We start from the raw sequence: 19,753 nt of genomic DNA on the forward strand, positions 1-19,753 counted from the left end.
CTGTATATACAATATTTCAGCAGTCACCCTCAGACGCTCACTCAGTCAGTATGGATTTAACCGTAATCCAAAATGTTGAATAAAGGAACTGTATCAGCAGATACCAGGTGTATCCAGTCTAGGGCTAATTGTAAATCTCCGTCTATATTTCTGGAGTCAGACACTCACAGGCTCAGTATGGATTACACCAGAATATAAAAAAGAAGAAAAAGGGAAATGTATTCGAAGTGTACACCAGTATACAGTGTTGGGGTACTTTTAAATGTTTGTATATATTTCAGTATCAGTAAGCCAGTCCAGACTCTCTGCTACAGGAAACTAGATGGTTACAAGTACAGACGTAAAGTCGAGTGCTTGCTGAAATTTGGGAATTACTAATCATGGGAAAACCTCCCGGGAGATTTCGCAGAGGCGATGCTGACCCGCAATTACTTTGTCTGTGGAGACAGCGAAAATGGTTCTTTGTGAAGAAAGGTTTGCTGTATCGCAGTAGCGTGGATACCATCACCGTAACTCGTCTCCATCAAATTGTGATAACAGGGAGAGATGTAGACATGTTCCTCACTGCCTATCATGATCTGTCTGGTCACTTTGGAGTGCAAAAGACAGAAGCCACAGGCCATTGGCCAGGGGAACAGTCCTGAGGAGATCATTTGCATATTCCCAGTACCTTCTGGGATAAGTGAAGAGTCTCCGCGAGCTCAATGATCACTGGATTTTGGCCATTGCAGCTGAAAAGAGGAAATTGGTAAACCGCGCGCCGAATTATGGCTCATTTTTCAACGCTTTGAAATCTCTTTACAGTAACAATAAGGTAGAGGCCAGGAGCCATTTGGTGAGCTGCATTTCATGCTACATGTTCACAGACTTAGTGGAAAAGCCAAACTTCACATGCCACAAATTCAAGCTTGTGGCCCTGTTGGAGGAAAAGTTGCAAAATCTTGAAGAGAGGTTAGCTACATTGAAGATCATTAAGGAAGGTGAAGAGTTCTTAGACAGAGCAGAATTATCTCTTCATGTTACAGAAAGAGAATTAATTCAAAGTGCACCTGAAGAAACAGAGGAATGGAAACATGTGACTCAGAGAAGCAGGAGGATCTGGAGGCAGTCAGCGCCCATACTGCTCAGAAACCAGTACCAGGCTCTTACGCAGGAGAACGGTGAAGAAATACATCAGGATAAGACTTTGCCCACAAACAGCAACCTTGTACGCCTTCAGAATCCTCTTGGATGGAGAAAGAAAAATGTTGTGAAGAAGAAACGGAGAGTGGTGGTTATGGGGAATTCCCTGTTGAGAGGAACAGAGGCCGCTATCTGCAGACCAGATATAACCTCAAGAGAAATGTGCTGTCTTCCAGGTGCAAAAATTAAATATGTGTCTGACAGGATATCAGGAATCTTCAGACCTACAGATGACTACCCATTCCTGCTAATACATGTGGGGACAAATGACACAGCAAGAAACGACCTGGAGACCATCTGCAGTGACTTTGAAAACTTAGGTAAGAAAGTGAAAGAACTGGGAGCGCAGGTGGTCTTCTCTTCCATAATCCCAGTGGATGGCCATGGAACAAGGAGGTGGAATAAGATTCTGCAGGTGAACAAGTGGCTACGTCGATGGTGCCGTCAGCAAGGATTTGGATTTCTGGATCATGGAGTAAATTACCTATATAATGGACTACTTGCTAGAGATGGGTTGCACCTTATGAAGACTAGAAAGCATGTATTTGGAAGCCACCTTGCTACACTCATCAGGAGAGCTTTAAACTAGAACACTGTGGGAAGGGAAGCAAAAGGCCAGAAAAAGCCATACACCTGACAAATGCTATTGAGAACTCTGCTATTAGAAGTGGAAAGGAAGAACAAAGACAAAAGAATCTAAATAATAAAAATATTGGAGAAAGAGAAACCAATCACAAACTAAAATGTTTCTACACTAATGCACAAAGCATGGGCAACAAAAAAGGAGAACTGGAACTACTAACACAGGAAAAGAAATATGATGTAATTGGAATCACTGAAACGGTGGGACAATACACATGATTGGTGTCAGGACTCTAATGTCAGGACCCTGTCAGCGACAGCAAACTGCCACGCAGAGCAGGGTGACTTACCCACATTATGGGAGAACGCGGGGTCCCACACTGTAGTGATGGTTCAAGCAGACAGGACCTGCGGCATTGAAAATAGTAAGGAGTCCCAGGACCTACGATCATGTGACTGCAGGGGGCGTGGCTTAGCGTTCTATAGCTGCAGATGGTGTAATGTACCTGCAACTGTAGTAGAGGAAAACGCAGGTCAGACAAGCGAGGGTTCATACACGGAGAGGGCTGTGCGGTACCAGGGGGACGAGCAGAGAATAGTCAAGTCACAGGCAGAGGGTCATACACAGAGAGGTAGTGCAGTACAAGAGCGACAGGCAGAACTCGTAACAGAGACAGAACCAGATCAAAACCAAACAAGCAACAAGTTATCAGGCACAAGGCACACATACGCAAGAGGTCAACTAACTCAGCCTAGGGCAGGAGTATAACTGACACCGGACCTAGGTCAAGTGAGCATTAAATAGCCGCCCTCTGCCAGAGAGAGGCAGAAACAATTAACCCCTGTCTGACTAGGACGGGCCAAAGACAAACCCCATCCTGGATCATGACAATTGGAATAGAAGGCTAGAAGGATACAACTTATATGCTAGAAACAGACTTGATAAACAAGGAGGAGGTGTCGCATTGTATGTTAGAAACGCGTATATCTGCACAGAGATTCAAGCTTCAGAGACTGGGAGTTCTGTGGAAACTGTTTGGGTAAGAATACAAGGACAGAACAATGGAAAGGACACCATTGTAGGCATTTACTACAAGCCACCTGTGCAAGCTGAAGATATGGATGAACTCTTTATGCATCAAATGGCCAAGTTCTCCAAAAAATATGACATAGTTGTCATGGGAGATTTCAACTATCCAGACATTTGTTGGGAATCTCTCTCAAGCAAAACTAACAGGTCAAGGAAATTCTTATCCTATCTTGCTGACAACTTTATCTTCCAAAAGGTAGGGGAGAAAACAAGGGGATCTGCTACCTTGGATCTAATCCTTATCAACAGGGAGGAAATAGTTGAGGAGGTAAAAGTGGCTGGGACCCTAGGAGGTAGCGACCATGCTATTTTAGAATTTTGTATAACTAGAGGAGGAAGACCTGTGAAGACTCAGACGTCAAGGTTAGATTTCAGAAAGGCAGATTTTAAGGGATTCAGAAAGAATTGGAGGGATCCAATGGCTGGATATCATTAAGGGCAAAAATGTCCAGGAAGGATGGGAAGTCTTGAAAAATGAAATTCTCAAAGCACAATTGTTATCAATTCCAAAAAGAGGGAAGAATAGGAAGCATTTAATGAAACCAGGATGGATGAACACAGAACTTAAGCACATGCTAAAAAGGAAGAAAGAAATGTTTATCAAATGGAAAGAGGGAGGCATATCTAAAGAAGAATATAATGATGTCTGCAGAACTTGCAGGGCACAAATCAGATTACTAAAGCTGACAATGAAATGAGGCTTGCAAGAGACGTCAAAAGCAATAATAAAGGATTTTGGGGATATGTCAAAAGTAAAAGAAAAGTCAAAGATGCTATAGGATTTTTACAGGATGAAAATGATGAAATGGTAAGACAGGATGTTGAGAAGGCCGAACTTTTAAATTCCTATTTTGCATCTGTTTTCTCTCAGAAAGGAAATGTAACATCAACTGTTCTTCACTGTCCTATTAAGGGAATAGAAGAATCCAGGATATCTATAAACAGAAATATAGTGAGGAATAGTGAGGAAACATTTAGCTAACTTAAATGAATTCAAGTCTCCAGGTCCAGATGAATTACACCCCAGAGTACTGAAGGAGATAGAAGAAGAAATTGTTGAACCCCTCTCCATAATCTTTGAAAATTCTTGAAGAACAGGAGAAGTCCCAGAAGACTGGAGAAGAGCAAATGTTGTTCCTATCTTCAAAAAGGGGAAGAAGGTGGACCCAGGCAACTATAGGCTGGTGAGTCTGACTTCTATACCAGGAAAGATCTTTGAACAAATTATTAAACAACATGTATATAAGTACCTGGATAAGAATGAAGTGATTAAACAGAGTCAGCATGTGTTTGTAACTAATAAGTCATGTCAGACTAACTTAATTTCCTTCTATGACAGAATCACTGATTGGGTGGATCAGGGAAATGCTGTAGATATAGTATATCTTGACTTCAGCAAAACATTTGACAAAGTATCTCACACAATCCTTATTGAAAAAATGGCTAAGTATGGAGTGGACAAGGCAACTGTTAGGTGGATTCATAATTGGCTTAGTGATCAAACCCAAAGAGTGGTCATAAATGGCTACACATCCAGTTGGAAGAATGTCTCAAGTGGGGTACCACAGGGCTCTGTCCTGGGCCCTGTATTGTTCAACATATTTATCAACGATTTAGATGAAGGAATTGAGGGCTAACTGATTAAATTTGTTGATGACACAAAGCTAGGAGGGATAGCTAATACTAGAGAAGAGAGAGAGAGGATTCAAAAAGATATAAATAAACTGGAGCAGTGGGCAGCATCTAACAGAATGGTTTTTAACAGGGAAAAATGCAAAGTACTACATCTGGGCAATAAAAATGAAAAAAGCATATACAGAATGGGAGGAATAGGGCTAAGCAACAGCACATGTGAAAAAGACTTGGGTATACTAATAGATCACAGACTGAATATGAGTCAACAGTGTGATGCAGCATCAAAAAAGGCAAATGTAATTCTAGGATGTATTAACAGAAGCATACAGTCTAGATCACGTGAAGTCATTATCGCCCTCTATTCATAGAATCATAGAATCGTAGAGTTGGAAGGGACCTCCTGGGCCATCTGGTCCAACCCCCTACTCAAAGCAGGAATCGCTAAATCATCCCAACTCTACGATTCTATGTTTCTATGATTCTATTGGATTGGCATGAGAGGAGACATTGTAAAATGGTGGTAGGAATGTCACAAGTCTGTGACTAGGAAAACTGTCAAAGCTGATCATAAAGCACCACTGCATCCGATTGTGAGTCAACGTCCATTACGAATGGTAGCCATTGATCATCTGAAGGTAGAGGCCAGCAGGACAGGCCATAGCTACATATTAACCATCATCGATCAGTTCTCCAAATTTGTAGTGGCCATCCCTGTGAAGGATTTCACTGCCCAGAGTACACAGCGTTGGAGCAGGGAGAGGTAAGTATTGCAAGTGCTATGGCTGCCACAAAATTCCAGTCATTATCACTGGCTACCTTGCCTGGCTCAAGATGTAGACTGCCCAGCCATGACTCAGTTTGTCGCTGCAAGTAGTCGGCCAGTACCTCCGCGGTGTGTCTGCTGTCGCCCAAATACATAATCTTTAAACCAGCCTGCTGCCGCTTACCACTAGCTGTTCGATAGTGGGACACCTCGTGTGCAATACTGGCAGCCGCGGATGGAGTGCTCGTGCGACTGTGCTCTGTCGATGAGCTTTCGCTTCTGGAGGAGGAGGAGCAGGAGGAGAAGGAGGGTCGAACGCCTACAGCCAACAGTTTCCTAGACTGTGGGCTAGGCAGCACTGTTCCACCACCGCCGCTGTCCCCTGTGGAGCCTGCATCCACCACATTAACCTAGTGCGCAGTGATGAACACGTAATGGCCCTGGACATGCCTACTGGACCATGCATCTGTTGTGAGGTGCACCTTTCCACTCACTGATTGATTGAGTGCATGGAAAATGCGGTCTTTGGGGGCGTGGCCTGCATGCAGACTGTGATGGCTGCTTAGAGCCAGAGCTACAGCATCTACCGACCTAAAGCAGCACATATCAGCTCTCCACGGTGCACCCGACCTTCAAAAAAGTAACTGGCAGCTGCCTCACATATCTGGGCTCATGGTGACACGCGGTAGAATGCAGAAAAAAAGCTCACCACCGTGGCAGCCAGGTTTCTTCTCTAAGAACCAGACTGCACATGTTTCAGGGAGGATGGCGGCTGCATCCCCCTCCGGGTCCTCCATGTCCTCACAAGGCTCTGGAAGAGGTATGAACGCAGAGGGGTACAGGCATAGCAGCTCTACCCCAATGACTAAATGGGATATGAGGGAATTCTTAGCCTCCATCCGTTCCTTCCTAAAAGAGGACATGCACTCCATGTTAAAAGAAATAAGAGTGGACATACGCTCCCTGGGAGAACGTACTTCACATGTTGAAAACAAAATGGTGGAATATGCTACTTCCACTAATGCCCTGGTGGATGAAAATGAGGCACTTAAGGAGGAACTAGTTCATGTGCTTGACAAATTGCATGACCTAGAAGACAGAGCCAGGAGAAATAACGTTCGTATACAGGGTATACCAGAAGAGGTAGCTGATAAAGACCTTGCCCCCTTCATGCATAAGTTTATACAAGCTATACTTCCCACACTGTCTCCAAGGGATCTCCTGATTGACAGGATTCATAGAATTCCAAAACCCAAGCACATAGATCATGCTCTGCCTAGAGACATCTTAGCCCGTATCTATTTCTTCTCTATTAAGGATGCATTTATATAGCAGATGAGGAAACCTCCTGAATTACCTACTGAACTAAACAATCTGCAGGTATTCCCAGATCTATCAGCAGCAACCTTGGCTAAAAGACGGGAATACGCTCATATATGCAAGACCCTCAGAAATGGCAACATTAAGTATAAATGGGGATTTAATCCTGTACAATTGATCATCATGTATGGAGGTCACACGGTGACATGTTCATCTTCTAAACAAGCAGAAGATAAGCTAACAAGTTGGGAGACTCCACTGCCACCTAGACAGCCATCTGCAGGGAAGAAAAGAATTGTTCCAGACTGGTCTCCGTCTTCAATTGAGGGAAGGGTCGTGGTCGGGATGACCGGAGCTTGCTGACGGGTCCTTTCTCTGTTTGGACTCCTGGACTGTGACTGTTTCACCTTGCCCTTTGCAGATTTTGATTCTGCGCCACATCCGACCTATGTCGGTTATTACCCGTTGTCCGCCAGGATTCTGGATCATGGTTATGTGTTACAATTTTTTCCTTTTTTCTCTTTTTATTTGTCTATGGTTTTTTTGTTTTTTCAGGCACGTCTACTTTGGTAGCTTAAGTGTGATGGAATATATGCTTATAGGATATAATTATGTGACAGCCAGTATATACCCCTCTGAGGCAAAATTAATATATACATTTACGCAAAAGTATTTCACCCACGTTTACAATCATGAGTGTGCAGCTCTTATCGTTAACCCCTTAGTGACAGAGCCAGTTTGCAGCTTAATGACCAGGCCAATTTTTACAATTCTGACCACTGTCACTTTATGAGGTTATAACTTTGGAACGCTTTAACGGATCCCACTGATTCTGAGAATGTTTTTTAATGACATATTGTACTTCATGGTAGTGGTAACATTTCTTTGATATGTCTTGTGTTTATTTATGAAAAAACGGAAATATGGCGAAAATTTTGAACATTTTGCAATTTTAAAATATAAATTTTTATGCCCTTAAATCAGAGAGATGTAGCACACAAATTTCTTAATAAATAACATTTCCCACATGTCTACTTTACATCAGCACAATTTTGGAAACAAAATTTTTTTTTGTTAGGAATTTATAAGGGCTAAAAGTTGACTAGTGATTTCTCATTTTCACAACAAAATTTACACAACCATTTTTTTTAGGGACCACATCATATTTAAAGTCATTTTGAGGGGTATACATGACAGAAAATACCCAAAAGTGACACCATTCTAAAAACTAGACCCCTCAAGGTGCTCAAAACCACATTTAAGAAGTTTATTAACCCTTTACGTGCTTCACAGGAACTAAAGCAATGTGGAAGGAAAAAATTAACATTTAACTTTTTTTTGCAAAAAATTTACTTCAGAACTAAGTTTTTTTTATTTTCACAAGTGTTAAAAGAGAAAATGAACCACAAAATTTGTTGTGCAATTTCTCCTGAATACGCTGATACCCAAAATGTGGGGGTAAACCACTTTTTCAGCACACGGCAGAGCTTGCAAGGGAGGGAGCGCCGTTTGACTTTTTCAACTCAGAATTGGCTGGAATTGAGATCGGATGCCACATTGCGTTCGAAGAGCCCCTGATTTTCCTAAACAGTGGAAACCCCCAACAAATGACCCCATTTTGGAAACTAGACCCATTAAGGATCTTTTCTAGATGTGTGGTGAGCACGTTGAACCTTCAAGTGCTTCACAGAAGTTTATAACGTAGAGCCGTGAAAATAAAAAATCAATTTTTTTCCACAAAAATGATCTTTTTGCCCCCAAATTTTTATTTTTACAAGGGTAACAGGAGAAATCATACCCCCACAGTTGTTGTGTGATTTGTCCTGAGTACACTGATACCCCATATGTGGTGGTAAACCACTGTTTGGGCACATGGCAGAGCTCAGAATGGAAGGAGTACCGTTTGATTTTTTCAATGCAGAATTGGCTGGAATTGAGATTGGACGCCATGTCGCTTTTGGAGAGCCCCTGGTGTGCCTACACAGTGAAAACCCCCACAATTGACACTATTTTGGAAACTAGACCCCTTAAGGAACTTATCTAGATGTGTGGTGAGCACTTTGAACTCCCAAGCGCTTCACAGAAGTTTATAACGCAGAGCAGTGAAAATAAAATAATCACTTTTTTTTCCTCAAAAATGATAATTTCGCCCGCTATGTTTTATTTTCTCAAGGGTAACAGGAGAAATTGGACCACAATAGTTGTTATGCAAGTTGTCCTGAGTACGATGGTACCCCATATGTTGGGGGAACCACTGTTTGTGCGCATGGGAGATCTCGGAAGGGAAGGAGCGCCATTTTGGAATGCAGACTTTGATGGAATGGTCTGCGGGCGTCATGTTGCGTTTGCAGAGTCACTGATGTGCCTAAACAGTATAAACCCCCCACAAGTGACCCCATTTTGGAAACTAGACCCCTGAAGGAGCTTATCTAGATATGTGTTGAGCACTTTGATCCCCCAAGTGCTTCACAGAAGTTTATAGACACAGAGCCATGAAAATTGAAAATAATTTTTTTCCTCAAAAACGATTTTTTAGCCCGTAGAGCCATGAAAATAAAAAAGTATTTTTGCTTTCCACAAGTGATTCTTTTAGCCCCCAATTTTTTTATTTTCCCAAGGGTAACAGGAGAAATTAGACCCCCAAAGTTGGCAAATAGTGGAGACCCCTCAATTCTTGCTCCAACCCTAATCCCAACACACCCCTAGCCCTAATCCCAGCCCTAATTCCTAATCCTAATTCTAACCCTAATCCTAATTCGCCCTTACCCTAATTCTAACCCTAACCTAATTCTAACCCTAGCACTAACCCTAACCCTAGCCCTAACCCTAATTCCAACCCTATCCCTAATTCCAACCCTAACCCTAGCCCTAACCCTAGCCCTGACCCTAATTCCAACCCTAACCCTAATTCCAACCCTAACCCTAGCCCTAGCCCTAACTTTAGCCCTAGCCCTAACCCAAACCCTAGCCCTAACCCTAGCCCTAACCCTAACCCTAACCCTAATGGAAAAATGAAAAAAAAAATATTTTCTTTATTTCATTATGTTTGCCTAACTAAGGGGGTGATAAACGGGGGGGGGGGGTTATTTACTATTTTTTTTATTTTGATCACTATGATAGTTTATCATAGTGATCAAAATGAATCTGCCAGCCGGCAGATTCGCGGCGGGCGCACTGCGCATGCGTCCGCCATTTTCTTCTGGATCCAAGATGGCGGCAACCACCGGAGGACGCCGGTGGGACAGAAGACCACCGGGAGGGAATCCAGGGCCACCGGGAGGTACAGGGTGGATCGGTGATCCTATTTCTCTCTCCTCTGATGTGCGATCACATCAGAGGAAGGAGAAATTAAATGCAAAATCGAGGCTTTTTTTGCAATCGCCATTATAAGGTTAATAACGGCGATCGCAAAAGCGGGGTGGGTAAAAACCGACCCGATTCATGTTCTCTGGGGTCTCGGCTACCCCCGGCAGCTGAGACCCCGGACAAAATCCGACACTGGGGGGCACTATTAGGTTTAAGTACCCTTAATTACCGCCGTTAAAAGGTGTATCGGCGGTCGTTAAGGGGTTAAATGTGAAAGGGCTAAACGCCCCTGGTAAACGATCCATGTTGTGGAGGGAAGTAAGGAAATCTCAGGCTGACATCGTTTGTCTGCCGGAGACACATTTGCTAGAGAAGGATATTGTAGGGTTCACCATCCTCATTTCCCACATATATTTTTCGCCAATAACGCTAATAAGGAGGCGGGGGAGTGTATTATGGTGAAGCATACAGTGGCCTTTAAATGCATGCAGAGATATGCAGACCCGGCGGGTAGATTTCTGATTCTTGTATGCACCCTTAATGGTGAACCCCACACTATAACGGCTAACGGCTGTTTATGCTCCTAATGAGGGACAATATTCTTTCCAGAGGAAAGTTTTCAAAAAAATTTCAGAATTGGATCAAGGGGGGAAAATAGTAAGTGGGGATTTTAATCTCCCTATGGATAGAAATTTGGATTGTTCACAAGGAAAAAGGGGAAGTCGGAGGGAGCTAAGATTGCTAGCACATGAATATCACTGTCACGATTTCTGTAGATACTCCCATGCGAGTGAAAGGGACTATACATTCTATTCCTTCCGACATCGTACATACAGCAGGATAGATCATTTCTTGATAGACAGTGCTGTCCTCCGGAGGTGTATATTTGCGGACATAGGCCTAATCACATGGTCTGACCACGCGCCTATTTCTCTACAACTAGCACTCTCTCATCAGGTTAGCTCAGCCTTCAGGTGGCGATTGAATGAGTCGTTATTACTGAATGATGGGGTAGTCGCAAAGGTTAAATCTGAACTGAAGCACTATTTCCAGACAAATGACTCCAAAGAGATCACTGATGAGACTCTATGGGCCGCTCACAAAGTGGTGATTAGGGGAATTTTACTACAACAGGCGTCCTTTTTAAAACGTAAAAGGGAAAAACGCAGAAATGACCTTATATCCCGCTTACACCATTTAGAGTCCACAAATAAGTCTAATCCTTCTCTTGCTGTTTCAAAAGAAATTTTCCAGATTAGATTTAAACTACGTGAAACTTTCCTGTCTATATATGCCCATAATCTAAAGAAATTTAGAACTAAATTATATGCCACAGGTGATAGGGCGGGTGCCCTGCTAGCTCGTAGAGTTCGCCATAGGGAAGTGAAATCTAGAGTGGAATATTTAGTGGATTCTTAGGGACGGCTTGTTAGAAATCCAATTGAAATTGTAGAATTATCTTCCAAATACTATACCCATCTTTATAATGTAAAAGACGATACATCTACTCCGCAACCTGATCAACAAGAAATAGACAAATATCTTCAAACAATCAATCTGCCCCATATTTCCCCAGATCAATTAACGCTTTTGAATGCCCCTTTCACTGAGGAATAAGGTCAATTCGCTATAAACCATACTAAACGATATGGGGCTCCTGGTCCGGATGGATTCTCAAATGTCTATTACCGATGTTTTCAACAAAATTTGATTCCCTTTATATTACGTCTATTTACAGCGTGTAGAGTAACTGGCAAAGTGTCTACGCCCGGGTTGGAGGCTACGATCACTACCCTCCCTAAACCGGGGAAGTCCCCCACGGTCCCAGGCAATTTTAGACCTATAGCACTTTTGAACTGTGATGTCAAGCTATTCACAAAGATTCTGGCGTCACGTTTGAAATTGTTTATTCCATCACTGATCTCTCCGGACCAGGTAGGGTTCGTGGCTGGACGCGAAGCAAAAGATGGTACAAAGAGAATGCTGGATTTGATAGGGGTAGCGGAGCTTTCTGGTGTTCCCAGTGTATTCCTGTCACTGGATGCTGAAAAAGCGTTTGACAGGGTGCACTGGGGATATTTACAGGCTGTCTTGACTAAATTTGGCTTTGTGAGTCCCATCTTTTCAGAAATTAGTTCAATGTATTCGAATCCCTGTGCTAGGGTACTGTCGTCGGGTTTCTTGTCTGGAATTTTCCAAATAACAAACGGAACACGACAAGGCTGCCCCCTATCCCCCATTATATTTGCACTATGTATGGAACCGTTGGCTGAGCGCATAAGATTAGATTCCAATATCTCTGGGATCAAAGTGGGCACGGTAACACATAAAGTGGGACTTTATGCAGACGATGTCATAATCTCGTGTGTGAATATTGGGCCATCGTTCTCAGCTGTCATGTCCGTTCTGGAGTAATTTGGTAAAATATCATATTACAGACTAAACCCTACAAAATCCTTCATATATCCAGTTGCAGTCCCAGATGCACTGCACAGATCTTTTGAGAATAGATTCCCCTTTAAGTGGATGCCAGATGGTATCCCATACTTAGGAATTACACTAACAAGCTCCCAAAATGTAGTGGATAATTACTTCTCTAATCTAGCTAAAACTATTAAATCAGAGTTAGATAAACTTCATAATATTATGACCTCATGGATAGCGAGAATCAATATTTTTAAAATGATAATACTTCCCAAAATTATCTATTTCTTTAGCTGCATCCCTTTTAAAATCCCTAATAGGAATATCCTGTTACTTCAACGAATGCCCAATCGTTATATCTGGGCACATAAACAGCCAAGGAAAGTGAGTAACCTATTATATTATCCATATGTTCTTGAAGGCATGGGCATGCCGAACCTCTTGGCATATCACAGCGCATCTGTTCTAATTGGACTCAGGGACTGGTGGCATATGGACAGGGACCACAGATGGCTTCAAATTGAAATATTCTATGCTTAAAGGAACTCTCCTCGCCTAGTTTTGGAAGCTGAAGCTATTAAGATTAGTCAGTATACACCAGGTTTGCCAACAATGGTAGCCGCATTACAGTATTGGAGGAAATTAGCCCCGTCCCTATGTAGGGAAGGTGACCTCTGACCCTACACCTAATTAAAATCCCCCTAAGTACTGTGTCTCTGAGAGCTCTTGAGGCACATATTCCATATATAGCAGAGGCGTAGCTAGGGTTTTGGTTCAGGGGGGGCGAAACTTCTGAGTGGGCCCCTAACTAGGTAACTTTGATTACATCTTGGTGACGCACCCTAATAGTGGATGTAGGAGATGACTGCGCTGTTACTAAAAATAATCCCTATATAAAGACCAATATTGATATTACCGCCATATGGTCAGTGGTAAATACCAGTCCTACAAAACATATGTGATTACTGCACAGTTATAGTTGGTGTCTTACCGCTGACGATGTTTCTGATGGAATCGTTCACTTTTCACGTCTTTTCCATCTGGCCCAGACCGACATGACAACTCCTCCAGCCACGACTCTGCTACAGAGAATACAATGACACGTTTCACTTCACAAATTCCAGCCCCATCACCATCTATCTCTAACCTGCACAAACCCCTCATCCTGCTGGTACCCCAATGCTGCCGTATGTGTTCCTATTAATGCACCTGATATCCCAATGCTGAGCCGCTGCTGCCGAATGAATCCCTATTACTGCACCTGATATCCCAATGCTGAGCCACTGCCATATGTGTCCCTATTACTGCACCTGATACCCCAATGCTGAGCCACTGCTGTATGTGTCCCTATTACTGCACCTGATGCCCCAATACTGAGCCGCTGCTGCCGTATGTGTCCCTATTACTGCACTTGATATCCCAATGCTGAGCCACTGCTGCCGTATGTGTCCCTATTACTGCACTTGATACCCCAATGCTGAGCCACTGCTGCCATATGTGTCCCTATTATTGCACTTGATACCCCAATGCTGAGCTGCTGCTGTATGTGTCCCTATTACTGCACTTGATACCCCAATGCTGAGCCGCTGCTGCCGCATGTGTCCCTATTACTGCACTTGATACCCCAATGCTGAGCCACTGCTGTATGTGTCCCTATTACTGCACTTGATACCCCAATACTGAGCCGCTGCTGCCATATGTGTCCTTATTACTGCACCTGATACCCCAATGCTGAGCCGCTGCTGCATGTGTCCCTATTACTGCACCTGATACCCCCTATACACACACAGCTCCGCTCCGCACCCCCTATACACACGGCTCCGCTCCGTACACCTTGTACACACGCAGCTCTGCACCGCGCACCTTGTACACACGTGACTCTACTCCGTTCACCTTGTACACATGCTGATCTGCTCCGTACACCTTGTACACATGCTTCTCTGCTCCATACACCTTGTACACATGCTGCTCTGTACACCGCGTACACACGCGGCTCTGCTCCCTACACGCTGTACACACACGGCGCTGCTCTGTACACCTTGTACACACTTGGCTCCGCTCCGTACACTTTGTACACACCTGGCTCCGCTCCGTACACCTCGTACACACACGGCTCCGCTCCGTATACCTTGTACATAAATGGCTCCACTCACGCCATACACACGCGGCTCTGCTCCTCCGTACATCTCATACATGCATATCTCTGCTCCGTACACCTACACACATGGCTCCGCTCTGTACACCTCATACACACACAGCTCTGCTACATCCACCCTGTAAATCCCTCCTGACCCCACACAGAAACTTCACCTCATCCAGCACCATGACAACCAGCAGAGTAGAGTCCTGCAGCCACTGAAGCCCCTGATCATGTGACCCCCTGACTCCGCCCCTCCTGTGACCGCATCACAGGTCCTGTGCGCACAGAATAGCCCAGGACGACATTGCTGGCTGTGGGGCGGGGGGCCCACTGCTGCTCCCCACTGCCTTCTCAGGGGCCCATAGAGGCCGGGTGGCAGAGTAGGGAGATCGATTCATCCTACTATGCCACAGAATGTAACTGTATGGGCGCACTGTGCACGCCGATACAGTTACAGAAGTGTAGCTCCAGTAGGCCCCCTCAGAGCGCGGGGCTGGGGGCGACCGCCCCCTCTGCCCCCCGGTAGCTATGCTACTGATATATAGACTTACAAGTCTGGATAACGGCAGGGATTAGGAACCTTTAGGACTTGATGGGAAGCTCGGGGATTCTGCCCTTTGATCACTTATAATCCAACCACCCAGGTATACGCAGATATTTCTATCAATACTTACAGCTATGCCAACTTTTGTCAACTTAACCGGAATCACCCTTTTTTAACTCCAAAACAGATCGCAGAGCTAATGGATATTTCTTAATACCAGAATCCGACCCCAAAGGAGTGTTCATCCTATACAAGGCTCTGAATGATCATGATGTGGATATAAAACTTCCTTATATGTCTCTCTGGGATCGTTCACTGGGTATATCCCTGTAGCCGGGGGCTTGGAGAGATGCTCTGGGAGAGGTGTTACGGATCTCAACATGTCTTAACCATCTTGAACAATTGAAAAGAATTCACCTTAGTTTGTATAGGTTTCTGGTACAAGTGGCTCACTTTGGCCCGGACCAATACCCATTATGTTGTAGGAGTTGTGGGCTTCGGGGGACACTAGAACACATGTGGTGGGACTGTCCATCTCTGAATAATCTATGGAAGGACATTGCCAGATTAATACTAAAAGTCCTTGGGGTAGGCCTGATACTGTCTCCTAGCCTGGTAATTTTACATATTGGAACAGAGGAGTTTCCGCATATGATTAGGGGGGCCTTATCTCATATACTGTTAGCAGTTAGATTGCTAGTGGCGGCTAAATGGAAATGTGCTACAGTTCCGACCATTACAGAAGTAGTTGAAAAAATTAACTTTTACTGTGAGCATGAATTAGCCCTTACACAAACAGCCTCTGCAAAAAAGAAGACTCAGTGCGTATATGGGATCCCTGGCTGCAAAGCCGGTATTCAAATGTGTTGAGGTCATGTGATGTATAACATACGTTTGAAAACTGGTTCTACTGTTTTAGTGTGTGGGGTTTGGGTCCTACCTTTGAAATACATCTGATTATTACACTATCATTCCGGGAGATAAGCCTGATTTTTTTTTTGTCCTGTTTTAATTTTAAGGCAAGACACTTACTGTATGTTAATGCTTATGTCTTCTTCTGTCATGCTATGTGCTAATGTTGTAGCACTGATTTTTTTTATGTCAGTTTTTGTTTGTCATTTTTAAACACCAATAAATAAGATTGGTTCAAAAAGAAAATGCGGTCTTTCACATGCAGGTGGAGGGCAGGGATGGGTTTTCGAGAAAAGAAGTGCCAAATGGGTAGGTCATAGCGTGGGACAGCGTATGCCATGAGCTCTCGGAACGCTTTGCTTTCAACCAAACGTAAGGGCATCATCTCTAATGAGATCAGTTTGGCAATGTAGCCGTTCAAAGCCAGTGTACGCGGATGAGAGGATGAGTACTTTCTTGTCCTACTCAGAGTGTCTGCTAGGGTGATCTGGACTTGAGAGCTGCATATGGGGGAACTAGCGGTGGACCTGACGGACCGACAGGGGGTTTGTGATGGTGGTTGTGGTGATGGCCTAGATTCAGTGTTTCATAGCCAAAATATAGCGATTCCCTGACTGCTTTGCCATTGCGACGAAACCTCAACATTTCTTGCTGGTGGTGTGCTTACCGGTGGGCTTTCAGTGGGGGAAGCGATGGAGTGTTGTTGGATACCTTCAGATGGAGCAGGTGCACATGATAAATGTGTAAGCATGCAGCTGGTATTCAAATTTCTGAGATTTTTGCCTTGGCTAAAGGTCCTTCCTCACTTCTTACAGATAACCTTTGCCTCATCAATAGGATTTTGGTTAAAAAAGTGCCACACTGCACTCTTCATACTATGGTATAAATTTGCAGGCCTTGCACGCTGTGCTAATTTGACCGTCTGGCCAAGCTGTCCTGCAACTCTTTTTTTTTTTTTTTTAAACAAGTTTTTGTACAGCTACGGTCCTGCCAGATAACCGCTGCTGCGATGTCGGTGCCTGCTGCGGATCCTTCACCTCTTATGAGCTATTGCCAGCGCTACCCTCTTCCCCCAATGGATGCCAATCCGGGTCAACAACTGGGTCACCCATCACCTCCTCTTCCATTTCATCTGCACTTTCCTCTGTGTCACCGTGTAAGGTGGTATAGTATGCGTGAAGGGGCACCTGAGTTTCATCAGGGTCTGATTCAGGCTCACTAGACTTCAAGGGAAATGTATTGCTCTGGGTCAATGTACCAGCAGAATTATCTAGCAGTGGCTGTGCATCAGTGCACTCCATGTCAGATTCATGTTGGACTGGGGAATTCAGGATTTGACTTGATAACCGAGGCTTGGTATGTGAAAAGAGCTCCATGGAGTTTTCTGAAGTGTGGCCTGCCGCATCATTCACTTTTGGTGGGGGTGAAGGACACAAGGAAAGGAGTTGTTCCTGACCAGAAGCCTGCACTGACAACTCAGTGCTTGCATTTTTTGAAACTTCAGAAGAGGAGGCGATAGCGCTGGATGCTGCTTTGCCAATGTAAGCCAAAACCAGTTCCTGATGCTCCGGCTTTAAATGCATTTTACGGGGCTTGGGTTGCAGGGCAAAGGAGCAGACCTGTTTATCAGGAGCTCCTCGTATTCCCCTATTTAATCCTGCAAAAGCATACTAAAAGCGGAATTTTGGAATTACAATCCTGTTGGAACATGCCTGGAGTAAGAAAGAAGGAAGAAATTCAGGATCCGATGAAGAAAAACTTTGATGGCCAAAAAAGCTCACTGAGAAGATCCGAGGTAAGCCTCCTCTCCCCCGGAGCAAAACAACTTAACCAGCCGTCTGGAGCTGCAGCGTCTGAACAAGCGAGATGGAAGCCGACGGCTCAGGAGGCTCTGGGAAATTCCCGGGCTGCGGGCGCGAAGAGGAGTCTGCATGCCACAGCAAATGTGCCGGAGGAGAAATGCTGGCATCAGCGTCGGGAGACCATGGGAAGGCGCAACTCAGGAAGACCGCCGGTTAAAGCTGTAATGTCATCGTTGTCGGGGCTGGTCCTGAGCGGCGGTAAGTCTGCTGCTGGGCAGGACACAGGGAGCCGGAGGTCAGGAGAAGCGGTGTTATCTGCAGTGGCGGGGAAGGAAGCAGGCGGTAGCCCGGGGAAGGCGGCGGTATACACTTCAAAACCAAAGTCAGTGACAGCGGGTGCAGACGGGAACCCGGGAGACGCAGCGCTGAACTCTTCAGAGGATGCAGGAGCAGCCAGAAGCCCAGGAGAGGCGGCGGTGGACTCATCAGCGGCTGCAGGAGCGGCTGGGAATCCAGGAGAATCAGCGGTAAATTCATCAGGGGTGCATGAATAATCGTTGACAGCTGCAGGGAGAGGCTTCAGGTTTGCGGTGGAGATGGGGAGTGAAGGCAGCGCGTAGCAGCAGAGAAGACAAGGTGGCGAAGACACTGTGGGTCAGAGGAGGGAGAAACTGCATCCTCCATACTGGACAAGATTTGGTGGCTTAGGGGAGAATTGTCACATATTGGACTTAGCAGTGCTTAAAGAGGACAATCATTATGATCGTAATGCAATTTCTGTATGACAAAACCCTGGCAGATCCCTTTCACCCAAATTGATTGCTGATGGCAGACTCATGAACAATGTGTCAGTGTTTGTCCTGGGGAGGAATGGGGAGAATGATAATAGGATATGGGAAGGGGAGAAAGAAGAAGGCTGTAATCTTCAACTTCTAAAAGGGCGTAATAACAAAGATAATTTATCAGACCACTCATATAAGTCCTACAATTCACTCGAAGATTTGCATACTGTACATTTGGCGGAAGTTATGGAGGGTATGGGGTTACCTGAATCGGGGGGAAGTGACATATCTGCTGACACGGATTACAAGGAATCTAATTCCTGAGGCTCAAGCTCTGACGATATTGTCAAACATGACAACTGTAACTGTGATTATGACTCCTGAGAAAACTATACCACCCAAATCGATATAGATTATTGGGATCATAGTAACATAGTAACATAGTTTTGAAGGCTGAAGGAAGACCTTATGTCCATCTAGTTCAGCCTATTTTTAGTGCATCTGTTCTGCATTGTTGATCCTGGGGAAGGCAAAAAACCCACAGAGTAGAAGCCAATTTTCTCCATAGGGAAAAAAATTCCTTACCCTAAGGTGGGTCAACCATCTACCTATAATATTATGTTATTCGTAAGCTTCTATACTGTTACTCACAAGAAAAGCATCCATTCCTTTCTTAAATTCATTCAGTGAGTTGGCCATCACCACTTCCTCAGGAAGAGAATTCCAGAGCCTCACTGCTCTGACCGTGAAGAACCCTCTTCTATGCTGGTGCCGAAATTGTCTTTCCTTCAAACGAAGAGAATGCCCCCTTGTTCTTGTCACAGTCCTTGGTACAAACAGTTCATTGGAGAGATCTATGTATTGCCCACTGATATACTTGTGCATATATATTAGGTCTCCCCTAAGTCTTCTCTTTTCTAGAGTAAATAGACCTAATTTTGATAACCTTTCTGGGTATTGTAGTGAACCAACTCCATTTATCATTTTAGTAGCCTGCCTTTGAACCCTTTCAAGTTCAGTAATGTCTTTCTTGAGCACCGGCATCAAAAATTGCACACAATACTCCAAGTGTGGTCTGACGAGTGATTTGTACAGAGGGAGAATTATGTTTTCCTCTCGTGTCCCCAGGCCTCTTCTAATGCATCCCATGACCCTGTTTGCTTTGTTGGCAGCTGCCTGACACTGGGAACTCCAATTTAGCTTCTTATTGACTAAGATGCCTAAGTCTTTTTCCATGTCTGATTTCCCCAACAGTTTCCCATTTAGTAAGT

This window comes from Dendrobates tinctorius, unplaced genomic scaffold (genome assembly GCF_039654945.1).
Source record: "Dendrobates tinctorius isolate UK_male_01 unplaced genomic scaffold, ASM3965494v1 ptg000022l, whole genome shotgun sequence".
Taxonomy (NCBI): Eukaryota; Metazoa; Chordata; class Amphibia; order Anura; family Dendrobatidae; genus Dendrobates; species Dendrobates tinctorius.